Genomic DNA, 18579 nt, shown 5'->3' with positions numbered 1-18579 from the left:
TCACCAGCAGCCAAGTACCTCAAAAGCAGCTTGGCGAATAGTGGCTTAAACCAGCTTTGGCATACCCCCACAAATCACTTAACGCTTAAAAAGCTGGTCAGAAAAACAGCTTTCGTGGGTTGAAGATAAGGCATCCCTCACGAAAAGGGCACACGCTGGGTGACTCTGAGCTCGTATTCCACACCAGCACCACAGAATTACTTAGAATTGGGCTATGCTAAAACTGTTACAATGAAGTTTTTAAAGTACCGGTTGGGCCCGTTACCCTGTATCCGGCATTTTCCTTACTGGCTAAAGGACAAGGCGGGCTTCTCCTGTCGATTATGCGGCTCAGAGCCAGAGGATATGCTGCATTTGTTATGCTCCTGCGATGAACTTTTGGAGGAATGAAAGCATCTGCTAAAATGCCATTTTAATCAGCGAGGAATACGTTCACGAAGACAAGCATTTCTTGCCTGCTTTACACCCCATGATCCACAGCTGAACTGTAGTCTTGTGAAGTTTATGAAGGTGGTGGAAGGGAAAATGCAAAGACCTGTATCCTAATTGCTTATAAGATAGTATTAAATGTCAAGACTGTACTGCTTTCCACCCACAGTTCCACAATAGTGTACATTTGATGATTTGTAAAAAAATGAAAAAATTGTGATTTATGAAATATTGGTTTTATTAATGTATGCAGATCTGCTTTTAAGTCTTAATGTTGGTATTGCAATGGTTTTAATTAACTATGCAAATCAAAATGTACTTACTTACTTACCATTATTGAATATTTCATAGATATGCATGTTTGAGCCCAATTAGTAAGCAGTATAAACCAAAGGAAGTGGAGGTGGGTATTAAAAACCACTCCGAATAATAATCAGAATAGTATTCCCAAACATGATATGTACTATAAAAATATATCTCTCACCCCATACCACATGTTATTATGATCTCCAAAATAACCCTTTCTAGATCCGTCCCTTGCCCATCCCTCCTTTGACTCATCCCACATCTCATCTAATATGATCTCCAAAATAACACCATGGGTACTCACAAACATTTTGCTGGGGGCCGCAATTTTTAGTCTTTGGTGTGACCGAGGGCTGCACTGGTGCGAGCGGGGGGGAGGGGTGTAAGTGGGTGTAAGGGAAGCAAATCAAGTATATCTAGGGGCTTAACTCGATTGTGCACTGTGAAACCAGAAAACCTGGGATGAATCCCGGCTTCTCCACTTGACCTAATTTTGTGACTCTGGGCAATTTATTTATTTCAAATTCTCTCCTTTTTCTTCATTATCACATATAAGAGGAACTCGAAAATGCATGCCTTCAGGATACGTGCTGTACAAAATCATCTCCAGTGCATGGAAATAATCACTAATGGCATTGTTGTCAGGGCTGGTGAAGTATGAACGTTTCTAAATTCATGTTTGAAAACAATCACTTTAAAAAAAAAATACTTCTGAATGCACTGCTATAATTTGATGTACTACGGTTAAATGGTTCTACAGGTAATGAAATACACTTTTTGTATTTTTACACGTTTGTTGTCTTTAAAAATAAAGCTGTTTTTAAGATTTAGGGCCTAGTTACTTCCTTTCCCTAACTAAAATGTACCTAATGTTAGTGCTGAGTTGATTAAAGAGCAGGTCAGTACTGCTGCTGCCCAGGGGGCCGCATGTAAAGGTAAGGAGGGCCGCATGCAGCCCTTGGGCCGTACTTGGAGTATCACTGATCTAGACTCTTCCCTCCTCTAACCTATACAAGCAAACTAACAGACGCATACTTCCACAGCTCAAATTAACAATTTATAGTTCCTTATACTAATCCACCACTAATACTTTGGGTTCCAGAGTAGCGTGCTACTCTCCGAAAAGCACTTCAACACCTAGTCAGAGGTAGTACATGCTATAAATACAATTACTACGCTCAATAAAAGTTTCTTTAAAATGCAGACTACTGCTGAGTACTAAACTCATTCGGCTAGCCTGGGCAACTAGGAAATCCCGAGTGCTTGGGATATCATGATGCTGCCATAGTCACAGGGGAGGTTTTACTGTCCCAAATAATTTTTACACCCAGGCACACTTGGTGCATCACTGGTTCCATCCTCAACCAGGGATCTACAATCAAATAGCGCTACAAAAGATACATTTAGTCTCAACGTAAAACTGTGTATCCCTATATGCCTCAGAGCTTCAGTCCTTACAGGCTTGGCTAGAGTAGTTTCAACTATGCATGCAGTATGCTTTGTGGGAAATGCTGGGATTTCACATGTCCTGGGTCTATACCTCCCATTTATGGCAATGGTAAGTGCCAAACTCCTATGTTACAGAGCATAACTACTGACTTTGCGTAAAGTCAGTGACACTCACGTTATCTCCCACGTATATCCTTTGGCTGAAATTAGAATTTTCCTAGCTCCAAAATGTTATGAGGTAATGTGTTAGCTACAAGTAAAACAAACAAACTCAAAAGTCAGAACATGGCTTCTTTGGTCGGGCAATGGGTAGGGGTCTGAGACGTTTGCTGTCCTTCTCAGAATTACAAGACTAATATGAATTGGCGGGTACACAAAACTTTAAATGCCTACAACTAAAACACGCACTGCAGACAAATTTCCTCTTGAGTACAGGATCCTGATGGCACCTCTATGTCGCCACGCAGCTTCAGATATACACACTATTCCTAAGCAATAGTAGACATCCCCAGACACACCTTAGAGACAGATGGGACCATGAAATGGCGATCTCGAGAATGCCCACTGGGAGGAGGCATGCAGGTACCCGAGAAAGATGGCTGTTAGACCTGGGTTCTGCCGGATACAACATAAGCCTAAAATCTTCTGCTGGTCATACTATACCAGAACAAGATTACTGAAGATGGGTATGGTGGGAACGGAGATATGCTTCAGGGGGTGCAACATCACTGGTACCCAACTTACCACCATATGGCTATGTCCAAACATCAATGCTATCTATGACGGTATAAAACAAAGACTCAGGGATGTCACAAAGGAAAACATTGACCCTAACCCACAAGTGGTAGTCTTGGGAATGTGGGGTGAGCAAACAATGTCAAGATACACGCTACTGTTCTGCAGCACAGCATTAACGGTGGCTAAACGGGAAATAGTCAATATAAGGGGATGCAAAACACTTCCTACAATAAGAGTGGTCCTGTAACATGAACCTGGTGCATGCGGGCAGATAAGGCAGTTTACATAGCATAAAAATTTACCCAAAAATGTGTTCAATATGGAGCCCATTGAAGAAAGTCAGAGGTATAATTAAGAGAGAGATAAATTCCGGTGATACTCATAGGCTCCTCATGTGAGATACCCCGGGAGTGCCAAAAGGCCAGCTTGCCAATTCTAGACTGTGCACTACAACTAAAAATCGTGAATTATTGCACATTATACTGCATGCTATAATGCCACTACTCTAAGATCATCAACCCAAGTTTAATGAGTATTTAAAAAAAAATAAAGAAAGACCACCAGGGCTTGTATAATATGATCATTATAATTGAATGCAAAACATTTGTGGGTTAATGTCACTCCAGAAAAGCACAAACAACGCAGGCACAATTTGTACATGTGTTACATGCCCTTACGTGCGCCATGGAAACAAGGCAAGACAATCTTCTAAGAAGGGGAGTGGGGGATTTTAAATGGATTATTAAAGCAGCTATGCAGCTTCCGACAATGCAATTTTATTCAATATTAACAAACAAAAATGTAAATAACAGTTTTCCATATAGATTTTACACAACTTTTTGTAATGTGCATGCTTACATACATATCATTGAAAACAAAACATTTCTGGACATCTCTGGGTTTATATCCATTTATCTGTAAAACATGTTTCAAAAGGCCGCTACCATATGACCTTGGGTATCGCTTATAATGGATTTGTCATTCTACTCATTTTCTGTGTAGAACTACTATAACGTTCAAGCCATCTTTTAGCAACCCGCTCCATTTTTAAATATACCATCCAGCTCTTTTTGGTTGGCGTTGTACGCAAAAGCAACAAAAACAATTTTGAACCACAAAACTAATACACACATTTAGGATCAAGGAAAAATTACATGGTCAAATGTTTGAATTTTCCGTAATGAACTACAAATTAAATACCAACAGTTCACTTTTATCTAGAAATTAAGTAGAAGATATTTGGCATTTTCTAATTTAATCTAATGATTGTGGCAAATACTTGAAAAGTTGCTATTTAACTGAAGTTAAGAAAGGCATACTGATTGGTAGGAAAATGCCCATTATTAGAAATACTACCATATATTTATTATCAAGAAGGTGTTCTATTACGAGTGTACTTCTTGGCTTTCAATGAGAACAATAAAACGGGAGTGTAAGGCGGTATTATTGAAAACCTCACTGAAAATGGGAGACGTGTGTCCTCACAGTTTCCCCGTTAAAGAGAAGTACATCTTTCATGTCATTCCCAGATCCCATTCACAAGTCTAAGACAGCTAACACAGTGTGCAATCTAGCCTGAACAGTCTAATGTACAGCATGTGATCTTAGCCACCCTTCCTACAGAAAGAAGGTTGTGAAGCAGAAAACTTATAATGGTTGAAATTTGGTAACAGTGGAAGAAAACAACGCAGTCTGTCACAAGCAGACTTTCAATAACAAATGTGCAGAAGATACACTGAAACTTGCCAAATATTTTAGGGTCATAACAAAAAATAATGTTGATCTTTGCAATGATACAACTAACACATCATCGTTCCTACTTTGACCTCATCATTGGGATCTGGAAAAACCACCATTATGGGATAACCAAGATCAACACCTGACAAAGTCTGTAGTGATAATAGCTTCTTCAAGTTCCAAAGGGAATTCCACCTTGGGCAGCAGCCAAACCCACCACTAAACTGACCACCTGCAGGGAGTGAAATTATCTACAATGATGGAACAAAATCTGAAGACCTATTTTAGTGTGTGGAGAGGACTACGGTAACAGAAATGTGTGGGGCATGAGGTGGGGGGTATAGATCATATGCAGTTGTGTGCGGGGGAACATAAATATGTGGGGCCTGAGATGGGGGGTGTAAGTCATATGCACTTGTGTGTGGGGGGAAAATCAATATGCAAGTGGCCATAAAGTTGAGGAAAGAAAATATGTCAAGCTGAGGCCTTCATAATAGAAAATATTCTCTTTTTCAAAGGATCATCCTTACTCTGACCCTGATCTGTGTCCTAAAAAATAAGCAGCTTGTCAAATAGATCTGGGTAAAATAAAATACATTTTCTTTTTGCAGTGCAATGGCACTACCGCGATCTTCAGTTTTTAGGCCAAATCAAAGCTACGCAGCGCAAATTCCATCCCCTATAACTGCTGCAGAATATTCTCTTAAAGGGGTACGAACATGAATTTGCCTTTTCATCTACTCGCTTCACTTATTTAGGTCAAAGGCTGAAATTTACTATTTTTCTGATTCCTTGTTGTACTAGTTGCTTGCAGGCGCTCTTTTCCCATTGATGGACACCTCTTGATATGTGTCGCTGGGGATTCTCCAGGAGGGTCAGGTGGCCATTTTTATTCTGATCAACTACCTTCGAGGAGTCAGCTTACGCCTTTATGTGATGAATCTCATTATACAATTTGGATCCAAAGACACTGTTACTACTGAAAGGAAGGGCTATAGGCTTCTGCTGAGCGCGTGTCTTTGTGTTTTAATCTGAGCCGTGAAAAGCGCTGCACGGATTTTCCGTCGCAATAGCCAAAAGCCGAGAGGTCAAATGTATCTCCTGCAGCACTGATGATATGGTTTGATACAAGAAGACCTTCGTTAATGATCTTCTGGAAGTCTTCCCGTTTTTCCATAGGAAGATAATCAATAAATTTCTGCACAGTTTCCCACAAAGATCTTTGATATCTTCCCAGGTCGGCAGTGGTATTTGCAGCTCTCATGCTCAAACATGATAGGTGACATATTTCTCGACCGATTTCATAGATCGTCCTGCTGTCATTTTTGGGGGGATACACAGTGCATGTAGAAGCTAGGTAGCTTTTTCTCACAGTTGAATCAATAACTGCCTGTGGTTGTAGATAGGAAAGAGGCTTATATTTTTTTATCAGACGTTTCATTGTCACTTTCCTCGCTGCAGATATTAAAGTGTTGATGGTGTGTCCTAGTTTCCGTTTTGGAGGACTTTTTAGTGGTGTACTCCTTGTAATATATTTCTTAAGTACAGATTTTTTGGGAGGCACAAAGTACAAATGTTTGTTCTGGTAGCTATTTTCAGAAGACTGAGAGGACCTTCTTGATGTCCAGGTCTTTGACAGCCTAGCTCTTGCCATTAATAGCAGAACTCTATTGGATGGTGAACTCCGTGACAGCATATGCCTCAATGCGGAGTGTCTCGATGTTGGGGGGCTCATTTTCGAGGACACTGATGAAGATGCTGGCAATGAGTAGTCTGGGGGAAAGGCGCTGGTTGCCTTCCAACTGGATCTATTGTGTAACATTCTACTTCTTGTGCCCCAGTTTTCTTTTACTGACCTAAGAGGAGATCAATTAAAGTGTGCGAAAACAAGGAGGTGAAGGCAGTGCAGAAGATGTATAATACAAATAATGCTCTAAAACAGTTGAATGCCGCTTTCTGAATTTAAATTAAAAAAAAAAACCTGTGTATTCAATATTCACTTTTTTTAATTGTGTATTTTTAAGTTTAGAGAGCCCACTCCACAGACCAAGAAAGGGAACCAACGGTCTTTTAACAGTCACTGCACTCTGGGAGAGGGACTAGTTTGGCTAGTTTACAAATATGGTACTTTATTATTATTTAAATAAACCTGTACTGTCCATCTGCTCACTTTTCCGTTTTGAAAGGGGGTGTTCCAAAGCTTTAGAGCTTGCAGATTCTAAGAGTGCTGTTTTTAGGATTTAGCGGACTAGGTTTAGAAAATTTTCCTTTAGGTAGGTGTGTTTGTGTTCTTTATAAAAGCAATCCCGAGGAACGACTCAAACAGGTAGAAGAGTCAATGTTTAGAAATACAATATAGATCCTCTAAGAAAGAGAGCAAAGTCTGCCACTCAGTGTGCAAAAGATAACGTTTAAATTATGCAATTTGTTTCAACAAAAAAATAAAGTAGTATGTTTTCACAAAGATTTCTGTATGAAAAGGAGTCCAGAAACACCTTAGTTATCAATGATGAAAGACCTGTATTCTGTAGTGAGTGCAAAGAAATTCTCTTTGATTTCTCAAAAACTCAAAATGGTGCTGACCATCACTCACATATATCCGGTCACTACTGTGTAAAGGAAGTTTCTCAGACTTCGAACCAGTTCTATTATGTACTAACCAGGAATTTCAGAAGCAGTCTTTGATACATCACAAAAAAAACAATTACAACGGAGGTCGTACCAGAAGTGAAACTACAGTAGTTTGCGCATATGAACACTTCTTTTGTGTAATGAATCACTAGAAACAGGCAAGTATTCTTAGTGTTCTCCGCACGCTCGCTTGACTGACAAAGATGCAGAACTTTAGTGATGCTACAAGTAGTCATTACAATTGATGAGTCAACTCAAGAGGTTTTGGCAAGCTTGAAACCACAGTCCAGTAGGAGATGTGATGTTGACCAGCACAGAACACATTTGTCACCTCTGCTTCGGGAACCTAAGTTTAAAAAGAAAGCAAACACTTGTTTTAGTGTTCAGCAGTAAATATCTTCACTATCTGTCAAGCATGTAGTTCAGTGAGACTTCAAAAAATAAATTAAACTCTGACATATTGCTGTGGTCAGGAGTTCAGATTTGCCAACTACAATACTAACCTGACAGCAATCTAATTCCGCATCCGAGGTAAATGCCATAAAGAGTTGCTCAGTACCAGCAATTTACCCCGCTGAACACCTCAGAGAAAGGTACCTTGAATCAGATTCGGTTCTCCGTCATAGGCATCTTCTTTCAATTCATAAACAATAAAACAGGTCTACTATACATGGGATTTCAGATCTTGCAAATCGAAACGGTTCTGTATTTTGACGCTTTTATACAGAAAACATACCTATCCAGACAGCTTGTGGCTCTTTTAAAAAAACATAATATAAGCTAAATCAGAATCAAAAACTGCAATTAAAAAATCCTTCGCAAAAATTAATTTTAAGGCACAGACGGAAACATTAAGAATAAAATGGTTTAGACAGAAGCTACTCGCTGGAAATAATATGACACTGACACTTATAAGCTTCAAGAAGCCCCACTGTACCAGTTTGCGAACCAGGGTCAGTTATGGCAGTTTAGTTTCTGGTTTACTTCAGTATCGGCTATGTTCTAGGTTCAATAAGAAAAGGGGGACTGTTTAGGAATCTCAAGAAGATATACCTGATGAAGGAGTACCATTACAAGGAACATATCCTTCTCCATCAGTGGATGTTCTTTTACATTCATGAGCGTTAAATAGAATCACAAGCTGGTCTCTGCCAGGAGGGCAGTAAACTAAGGGTACCCGAACACAAACATAACCAAGCTGATTTGTTGTGCAGAGAGGTTAGACTACTAGGGTATTGGACCATTAGCCAGTTTAGACAATGACCATGAAAGGAGTTTAATTAATATCCATGTAGTTGCTGTGCAATTTTCACAACTGGGAAAGTTCCTCATAAAAAGGTAGAAGTTATTTTGCAGCTAATGACATGTGCATAAGGTTTACCCTGATGATGCAATAAAGTTTCACATTACAATTTGTTTTATAAATATGAGAGAGATATTCCACAGAACAACAAACCACATTGGAAATTGCTCACATATCACAAACGTAGATTTGCTATTAAAACATTTGTGTTACTATAAAATTGCACAATTTGGTAACACACTAAGACTGTCTAATAAAACAAATATATCTAGCATGTAACTCACTGAAAACAATACACACATTCTTACTAATTACAGTCAGCAAACACAATCCCAAACTTGAGAATAGCAATACATTAAATATCCAGACTTTTCACCATCAAGTCTACGGAAGCACCTGGTGTTTGCTGACAAGGCCAACAGAGCTCAAAACCTCACAAACCTAACATACTGGTGTATTAATATCAGACTAAAACTGGTGTTGTAAAAGCATTACAAGATCTACTCAATACCTACTCACTAGTGGTACACCCAATTCCAGTTCCTAACTAAAACTACATTTTTCAATCACTTGCATTTTATCTTCATTAAAAACTGATCCAGCTAGCTGTGGGCTGTCTGTAATTAACTGACATAGGTATGAGACATCTGGAACACTACCTTCTACTGTAAACAAAGAGCAATGGATCCAAATTTCCAATAATGGATTGTGTGCTGCAACGGGAAGGGCCCCCTCATACCTTGAGACTCTTATCCATAAAAACATTTTTTTTTAAAGAGTTCAAGGCTATGGTACAGCCTTCTCCTGCAATCTTTACCAGAATGGGTATTGATTGAATTTGGTACACAGCCACAAATATGACACTCCCAACACAAAACGTAACAAAGACTTTTAAGCTTTGGGAAACCAAAGAATCCTGCGTGTGTTTTTTTAGCAAAAACCCATACAACAGGACCTTTGTATTTGGACATCTATGTCACTGGATTTTCTTAAAGACTTCATAGATTTTACTTGTTTCCATGTCAATGCAGTGGAACTACAGGAGTATGAAACAGGAGGCCCATTAGGATCTCCCTGGCATCCACTGCCGTTCCCAGCCACTGCTCAAATAACATCTGGAGTGCTGAATTCAGGTCATATTTTTTTGGATCAAGGATTTACATTTTTTTGTCCAACGGATAAGTAGGCCAGGGCCAACCCTGTGCAACACAAACCCTTTGACTGCCAGCTTATAGTAGTGTTGTAGGAGAGAGAACTGTGCCACCAAGGGAAGCTGTGTATCCATATGTATAAATTGTTTCAAAATTGTATACAAGATTAATTATGCAAAACATATACTACGAGGGTGAGCCCTCTAAGGAAATGCAGCGTGATGTAAGCTAAGCTTGCCTTATTGACAGGGGTTTTACTATGAAAACATGTCAACGTTTGCAAAATGTAAAACTTTGAGGTGTGTATATATATATATATATATATATATATATATATATATATATATATATATATATATATATATATATATACACACACACACACACACACTTTTTTTTGCTGAGTTGTGTATATATATATATATATATATATATATATATATATATATATATATATATCTCTCTCTCAAAGGACGGAATCTGATCGTAAGTAGTGATTGCCCATTGTGACACCATGTCCGCAGACACGCTGAAAGGACGTGAAGAAGCAGCTAAGTGCATGTTTGCCGATTCCCTGGCTGGGGAATGTGTACAAGGTGCGATATCCAGCATCCCGCAGGAATCGCAATGTAATATGAAAGAACTATTTAAAGCGCTTGGCCGAATTCGTCTTTCACAGACCCTCTCGTCTACTGTGCTGTGGCTGGTTTGCAGTTTTGGCCGCTCTCGCCTCTGGCGACTGTTTCTACCCGGAAGGAGTACAGCGTTGCCAGCCCCCCACGACCCGGAAGTCTACGGAAGTGCTTCTCGCTGCAACTCGCCGAAGGTTTGCTGGTTTCCGTGAGGAATCGTTTGGCTCGGAGGACCCGAATCTTTCCTCGCTGGCAGTGAATTAAGGTGAGCTTGCGGCGTTTGAGGCCACCGCTGGGAGACTCGTGGGTCTAAGACGAGATACGAGGAAAATATTGTTCCGTTTCTTTACAAACGCGGTGCACATTATACGCGATAGAGAATCTTTGAACTAGTGCTAATTATTGTATTCCCCGCAATTATAATGGCGATGGCGGCTGACATTTTCCGAGACAGACAGCAAGCAGCAGATGCTCTCTTTTTAAATTTACCGGCAGTTGCTAATGTAGGGGAAAAGCGGAAAGAACGTAACACTGAAGGAGATGATGTCAAATCAAAGTTGAAGAAATTGGAAAAATTGCTCCGGACGGAGCTTACAAAGTGGTGGGAACAAAAGAGCCTGGAAAAATACAAGGAAGCTGAAAGGGTTCCTCGAGGCTTAAGGATTTTAATAGCCCCATCCTTTGAAAACCCAAATCCCTTGATGTTGAAGAAATGGGCACAACATAACCTCGATGCATCCATGGGCATGGTATGCATATTAATTGAATACGCCGAAATCGATAGAGTTGAACTAATGACTCAGATCGAGAAACTCAATCTAGAATTGAATGCTATGGAACAACAAGAGGCAATTATTAAAGGGCGAGAGGACATAAAAAAACGTCTTGACAAATATGAAGAAACCATAAAAACTCGTAAAGCCTTTAAATTTGCCAGAGACAAAGCGGACTATGAGAATGGTAGGGTTTTTACCTTCTCACGGAAATTTGAATCAGTTAAAAGACAAGCTTTAACTTCATCCATACCAGCGTCAACCATGACAACACAGCCCCCTCATAATCAACAAGCGGTGGTCCCTGAGGGATCAGATACCGAGATGAGTTCCATCTATAGCAGTGGGGGGTCTGATGATGAAATGAATGTCCAGCATCCTGGGATTAGTAGTTTCACCCCATCTGAGGAATTGGTTTTTATGGTGGAAGATCGGCGGAACACCCTAAGGTCGAGAGGGACAAAACCAGCAAGAGGAAGAGGCGAAACAAATCCCGTAAAGAGAGGAGGAAACGGCAACAGTTACGGGAAAAAGAAAAAAGGACGGGGGAATGCCCAAACGAAGCAATAAATAACTTGTTAAAATTACCCACCACAAGTAATATCAATACCAATGGAAAAAATATAAATGAAGAAAAAAATGCTACAAAAGACAAAATCAATACAAAAGACTCAAAAGAAGGAAAAAATTCACAAGAAAAAGATAAAAATCCTATGAGCACTACCTACTTTGACAACTCTGATGTGAATAACACTGTGATCAATCTGACAGAAATTGATTTAAATGCAGCAGAAACTCAACTTCTTTCATTGGGCCTTTCTTACTGCCCCAACAATGGATTTAAGTACGTACAAGCCAGAATAGACACCTTTAAATTCATAAGGAAACTTAAACTTTTGAAATTTCACACCACTAATAAAAAAAGTGAAAAAGCAAGAGCAATAGTTAATGAATCACAAATTCACAAGAATTTTACTATTGCTGACACATTAGCTCTCAAGACCGCTCATTCCCTTGCCATTGATGATGATGTCTCTAATAACACCCAGGAGATATTAGGCACTATGGGTATCAGCAGTGGCAGTGCTGGCAACAGTCCCTTTTGCCCCAAATCTACATTTGTCCCAATGATGCCTCGGGATGCAATTGACATTTTTAGTGACAGTAGTGGAAGACTTGAAGGAGCTTAACAAAACTGTGGCTAAGAATAAAAATAGAAGAAGTTTCAGAGACAAACAATATTCTCTACTTATGCGAAAAATTAAATCTAAAGGTGACATCATTGTCAACAAAGCGGACAAAGGTGGCAATGTTGTTTTATGGCCACGTACTCTATATCTAGAGGAAGCAGAAAGACAACTAAAAGACCCATTTTGTTACAGGAAGGCCTCCTACAACGAACTTAACAAAGTAAAAACTCTTGTACATGCTAATCTTGCTTCTTGGAAGAGGGTGGGATTGATTAGCAAGAAGGAATTTGATTTCTTGAAAAAAGACTTTCCCATTACTCCAACGCTGTATCTTTTACCGAAGATTCATAAAGGCATTACTCCGATACCAGGGCGGCCAATTATCTCTGCCCAAAATAGCCTGTTGGAACCCCTCTCCAAATATGTTGATTTTTATTTACACGAGTACATGGAGGCTCTTCCTAGTTACCTAAAAGACACTGGTGACTTTTTGAGTAAATTGAAAGAAGTTGTTTGGAATCCTAACTATCAGTTTGTAGTTATGGACATTACATCACTGTACACCTCTATTAATCATGTTGATGGGATAAATGCTATTGAATATTTTTTATCAACTAGAGACATTAAGTTCTATGAACATAGCAAAATGCTCATTAGCATGACTGATCTTTGCCTTAAGAATAATTTTTTCCTTTTCAACAATGAAGTCTACCAGCAACTGCGTGGTGTAGCCATGGGTGCGTGCTTCTCCCCCAGCTATGCGTGTCTACACGTGGGCTGGTGGGAGAAGCACGTCCTAGGTGGTATCCGTAGTCTGGAGGAGGATGAAATTAGCATTGTTAAGATGTGGCGCTTCATCGATGATGTTTTTATAATTTGGCAAGGGTGCAGTTCATCAGCTAAAGAATTTGTTAGTAACATCAATAACAATTCTTTAAACCTTGAGTTTAGTGCCAATATTAGCGATGTAAGTGTCAATTTTTTAGATGTAGAGGTTTACATTAAGAACAATGAGATCATGACTAGGATGTATAGAAAATCCACAGCTGGGAACTCAATCCTACATGCCCAGAGTAACCATCCCCATCACCTTATTAAGAGCATCCCTTATGGGGAGTTTTTAAGAATCAAACGGATATGCAATAATGAAATTGATCTCATGAATTGTTTGAATGGATCTTACCAAAGATTTTTACAAAGGGGCTATGAAGTTACTAACCTTACCAACTCTCTCAAAAGGGCTTTATCAACTAGAACTACTGTAATGGTAGAACAACCTGCTTCAGACATTCCAGAAGAGGGTGTTGCTACAGTTAAAAAATCTGCCATTCGGCTAATTACTACTTTCAATAACCAACACAAAAAGATGAGGCAAATTATTAAATCCAATTGGCCCATCTTAAAAACAGATATTGTAGTAGGCCCTTTGGTAGGAGATCTTCCTAACATTACATTTCGTCGAGCACCCTCAATGAGGGATGCCCTTGTTAAGACCAGTCCTGAAACCATCATTAAACCTAACTGGTATTCCAGCAAAACAGGTTTTCGGAAGTGTAGTTCATGCCGGGCATGTAAATTCGGTGTGAACACCAGCGAATTTGTAGAGGCTTTTACAGATGCAGTAATTCCTATAAATAATGTGTATACTTGCAAAACAGACCATACGGTCTATGTTTTAAGATGTACGTGCGAGCTTTACTATGTTGGCAGCACTAAACTGCAAGTATTCAATCGTATTTTACAGCATCTTCGTGCTATTGTGAATTCTGACCCCAATTACCCAGTGGCACGACATTTCAAGCTGGTACACAATAATAACCTGAATGACCTGCAATACTTTGTTATTGATGCAGTCCCCGTGAACAAGAGGGGTGGGGATAGAGAGAATAGACTCAGACAATTAGAGAGTCAATATATCTTGAGGTTAAACAGTAAGATCCCTAATGGCCTGAACATGGGAGAAGATCTTAAGAATTTTCTGTAAATATTTTATTACATCATATGCATAACCTTTTTAGGTCTCGCCTGTCGATGCGCATGCGCATCGAGCAAGCGAGACTATAGGGGCTCATCCACACTTTATCTAACTTGCAAGGAATCGTGGCGATTCCTTGCAGTGCCCGTGACTTTTAAGCTCAATGCGCATGTGCATTGAGCTTAAAAGCGCGTGCACAGCCGCCCGCATTCCTCCGACACCTTTGAAGTGAAGCTTAGCTTCACTTCAAAGGCCCGGCTTCTTCACACCTACATGCCGCTCTGCCCCGCTCCGCCCCCTCCCCTGAGTCATCCTGCCTGCCCTCGACGTTCCCCCCGCCCCCTCCCGCCACGCAATGCCGAGAGCTTTTTTTGATTAGCAATGGCGGCTTTGCTCTTCAGTGAACTTCTCCCTCCCGCTTTGGCTTTCCACCAGCATTTGCATGCCCGCCGTGTTACGGTGAAAGGCTTGTTATTATTTCATATTGCCAATGCTTGTTTTAAGATTGCTGTGACTCTTGCTCGTTTGCTCGCACTCCCTTGTTCTCTCGTGTGTGTGTGTGTGTGTGTGTGATGCTTTTCCCCTCTGCTCCTTTCCCATGTTGCGTTGCCTCCTCCCACCCACTCCTCAGCAAACTACTTGCAGGCACTTAAACATTTTTTCTTTTGTGTATTTTTCGAAAAAAGAAATCATAGGCCCAGGTTATTTGGTCAATGTTCCAATCAGATGTTACTCAGCGAGGAGTTACTTAGCTAAAGCACTGCTTGTTTCCTATCACCCCCAGACGTCCAAAAATAACATCTCCGTCGAACAAATGTGACTTTTGAAGTCAATGGAAAGAAACAAATTGCGCGGCCGGTTTCTATAACTTGCAGACACGTCACAGCTCTCCACACACTCCGTTGAGTAGAGCCAGCAGCTTAGCTAGCGTTACCAGCTCTGTGTCTAATCCGAAGCTCCTGAACGTGTGTTTTTGGTTAGGGCGAACAAACCATGAAGCTGCGTGGTAAGGCCGCCCGGCTCTTGGTAAAAGACGAGTCATTGTTTTTTCCTTCTTTCTTTATTCTTGTTAAACAACCGACCACGGTAATGATTAGGCTCCCACAGCATGTTTCCTCCCCCCTCTCTGTGCTCCCCCTCCCCCAACCCGCACACTCATGCTCCGAGGCCTCCAGACCCCCCATCTCTCCTCCCAGCACGTTTTCAATTAGTTTCGGCCGCTCGTTCTTGCTCCTCCACTTCCTCTTTCACCCTCACTCTCCCTTGTTCTCTCTTGCTACTCTTACCTCTCTTTCCCGTCTACCTTCCCCTATACTGTCTCCCCGCCCACCCACTTCATTCTTCCTCTCTTTCCCTTCCACTATCTCCTCCCCGATTCCCCCTTAAGAACCCATAAAATGCCACAGCTTACTTTGCCTGGGTTACAGCAGTGCAACATATTTTTTTTTCCTTATGGTGTGATGTGTGCATGTGATATTGTTATTGTGGTAACTCGTGCATGTAGTTGTTACATGGCAGTGTGACATATTCGAAATGACATCTGTGGCAGTATTTTGTGTGTGTTATGCTATGTTCTGACGGACTTGTAGATGTAATGATGTACATCTTGGTCGCATGTGCATTTTAAAGTGTGCGTTTATTGGAATATGATAGAGTATGTGGCTCATGACTGTGACTTGTGTATTTGGTGAAGTACGTGGCAAAGTGTGGGCATGTGATGACACTCACTCACTCTAACACCTTCTATAATTACATGCTTGCCTCTCTTCACCCGTCATAATCTGAAAATCTATTCCAGCACTTCCTTTTTTAAGTCCCAGTTCTCAGCAAAAATTAAATGTATCAATGTTTAAAGATTTATTACAAAAAGTAGAAACAAAAAAATGTTTATTACACTTTTAATCTTCATTTTTACAAATATTATAATACGCTACACATTATCACAAAAAAAATAAGCTAGTGCCATTATAAATTAGTGAAATTATTATGTAATTATTAATTATTTATAAAAAATAAAACCCATTACAATTTGTCATATCAATACATGTACGTTAGGTAAATACTAATCATGTATATTTAATAATGCTATAGGTGTCACATTTGCAATTTCTAAAAAAAGTCCCATTTATAATAACAAAATTAATGCATTTGAAATTATAAAAACATAAACAAAAATTTAAAAATTACTACATTTACAAGACCAATAACTCACACTTTTCTAATGCGAGACCTATTGCATTTCCAATGCTTGTTATAATGGATTTTATACCGTTTTTACGTGGTTTTAATCTATTTTGATTACGTTATGGATGGTTTATGGATGAATTTATACTGTTTACTCTGATATTTAAAATATTTTAAAATATTTTAGGATTGAAGTTTGACTTTTTATACCCAGCTGTGTTATCTCAGTATTTATAGGTATATCCTATTGTCTGCTAAAATACATGAAATCTGTTAGATTTGATTGGTCCTGTTCCTCTTCCCCGTCACCTAATTAATTATTTATATGCACTGCCGGTTTTTTGAAAGTTGTACTTTATATGCACTTTTGCACTTTATTAGGTTTTTTATTCTGCTCTAGGTTCTTCCTGGATATACAATGTTTGCTGCTAATTATTGGGATTAAGCACCTTGCACTTTTTTCTTGGCACTTTAAAAAAACTTTTTGTGGTTATTATAACTGTAATACTGGTTTCATATTATGCCCCCACTGACATTAGCTTTTATCGTTCTGTCATAATATACAAAATAAGGTGTTATGATTATCCACTGGGCACTAGCCCTTTATGCTTTTCAACAGAATCTTTTATTATATTTTAAGACTGGTGAAAATGTATAGTGAATTTAGTGTTTCTTGCATTTAGCATTTATTTACACTGTACTTTGTATGTGGATGGAATACTTCTTCATTGAACGATTGTTCTTTTATGTCTATTACATTTATGGGCGGAGTTTCGTGTTGTTACCAGTATTTAATCACCTATGTCTCTGGGTCTTGTCATGTGATCAAGTCCGGGTTTCCCGGACGAAACGCGTCATGCCGCCATCCCCACTGATGGAATAAAGCACTCTATTTTTTCGTAAAATCCTTTGTTTGTGGTCTGTACCTGGCTGTGTCCGTTGCTGTTCGGCGTTCCAGGATTGTGGATATATCTCAAAGGACGGAATCTGATCGTAAGTAGTGATTGCCCATTGTGACACCATGTCCGCAGACACGCTGAAAGGACGTGAAGAAGCAGCTAAGTGCATGTTTGCCGATTCCCTGGCTGGGGAATGTGTACAAGGTGCGATATCCAGCATCCCGCAGGAATCGCAATGTAATATGAAAGAACTATTTAAAGCGCTTGAAAAGGCAAGTAAAACTGAGCAAGCCAAATGGTGGGAGCATTGCTCCCTTACGAGATACTTGGAGGTGGGCAGAATCCCGCGGGGTTTAAGGATTATGCTGGCGCCATCCTATGAGAGACCCAGACCCCCGCATGTTACTGGAATGGGCAGAAAGCAACCTGGAGTCCTCTTGGCCTTTAGCTGAAATATTGATTAAATACACGGAGAGTGACCGGGTTGTACTGCAAGCGGAGATTGAAGCTTTAAACTGTGAGATTGAAAAACTTCCAAGTACTCCCCTGATTGCAAAATAACGAAGAAATGATAGCACGTTTAAAACGGGAGGAGGAAGTAATTAAAAAACGGAAAACAAATTCCAGCGGGATCGTCTGGATTACGAGCACGGACAAATATTTACTTTTGCTAAGAAGTACGCTAACCTTAAGGCCAATAAAAAAACATTTCCCAACAGAACCACTTTGAAACAACCAGCTGGTGCTGAAGCCCCAGAGATTTCATTGGTCTCAGATTTAAGTTCCAATATAGACAGTGAATCGGATAATGACCAACAGAGATCACAGAGGTTGGGGTTTCGCAAATTTACTTTGGCACAGGAGCTCGAAGTGGTTCAACAAGATGGGAAACAGTCCCTGCGTTCTGGTGCACGAAGTGCAAACACAAACAAAGCACCAACTACAAACGTAGCGCAAGGAGGCGATGCAACAAACAACGGAGGCGCAATCAATAAAACTTCCATCAAAAAGCCATGGAGACAGTGGAAACGCAAGTAAGTCTTACGCAAGAAGATGTGCAAACCGTTTTTAACTTAACTGACACGCCATTAACTGACAATGAAACAAAAAGTTTGCCATTGGGTTTATCGTTCAGTGCAAAAAGCCATTTTGAATATGCCGGCACAAAAATTGATCTTTTCA

At 39.9% G+C, this 18579-nt stretch overlaps 1 protein-coding gene across 4 annotated transcripts in view; it reads right to left on the bottom strand.

The window, feature by feature from the left end:
• Positions 1–18579, bottom strand: part of TSR3 (TSR3 ribosome maturation factor) — a 149710-nt gene that overhangs the window by 86270 nt on the left and 44861 nt on the right. For 2 of the 4 annotated variants that reach the window (XM_078664934.1, XM_078664933.1), the window contains one exon: positions 7382–7636. The exons of the other annotated variants lie outside the window; for them this stretch is intronic. The gene's annotated coding sequence lies outside the window, so the exon portion shown is untranslated. The remainder of the gene's footprint in view (positions 1–7381; positions 7637–18579) is intronic. 4 annotated transcript variants of the gene reach the window in all.

Source organism: Lissotriton helveticus, chromosome 10, assembly GCF_964261635.1.
Source record: "Lissotriton helveticus chromosome 10, aLisHel1.1, whole genome shotgun sequence".
Classification (NCBI taxonomy): domain Eukaryota; kingdom Metazoa; phylum Chordata; class Amphibia; order Caudata; family Salamandridae; genus Lissotriton; species Lissotriton helveticus.
Note: the sequence above shows the minus strand (reverse complement) of the source record. Positions and strands in the feature narration are given on the sequence as shown.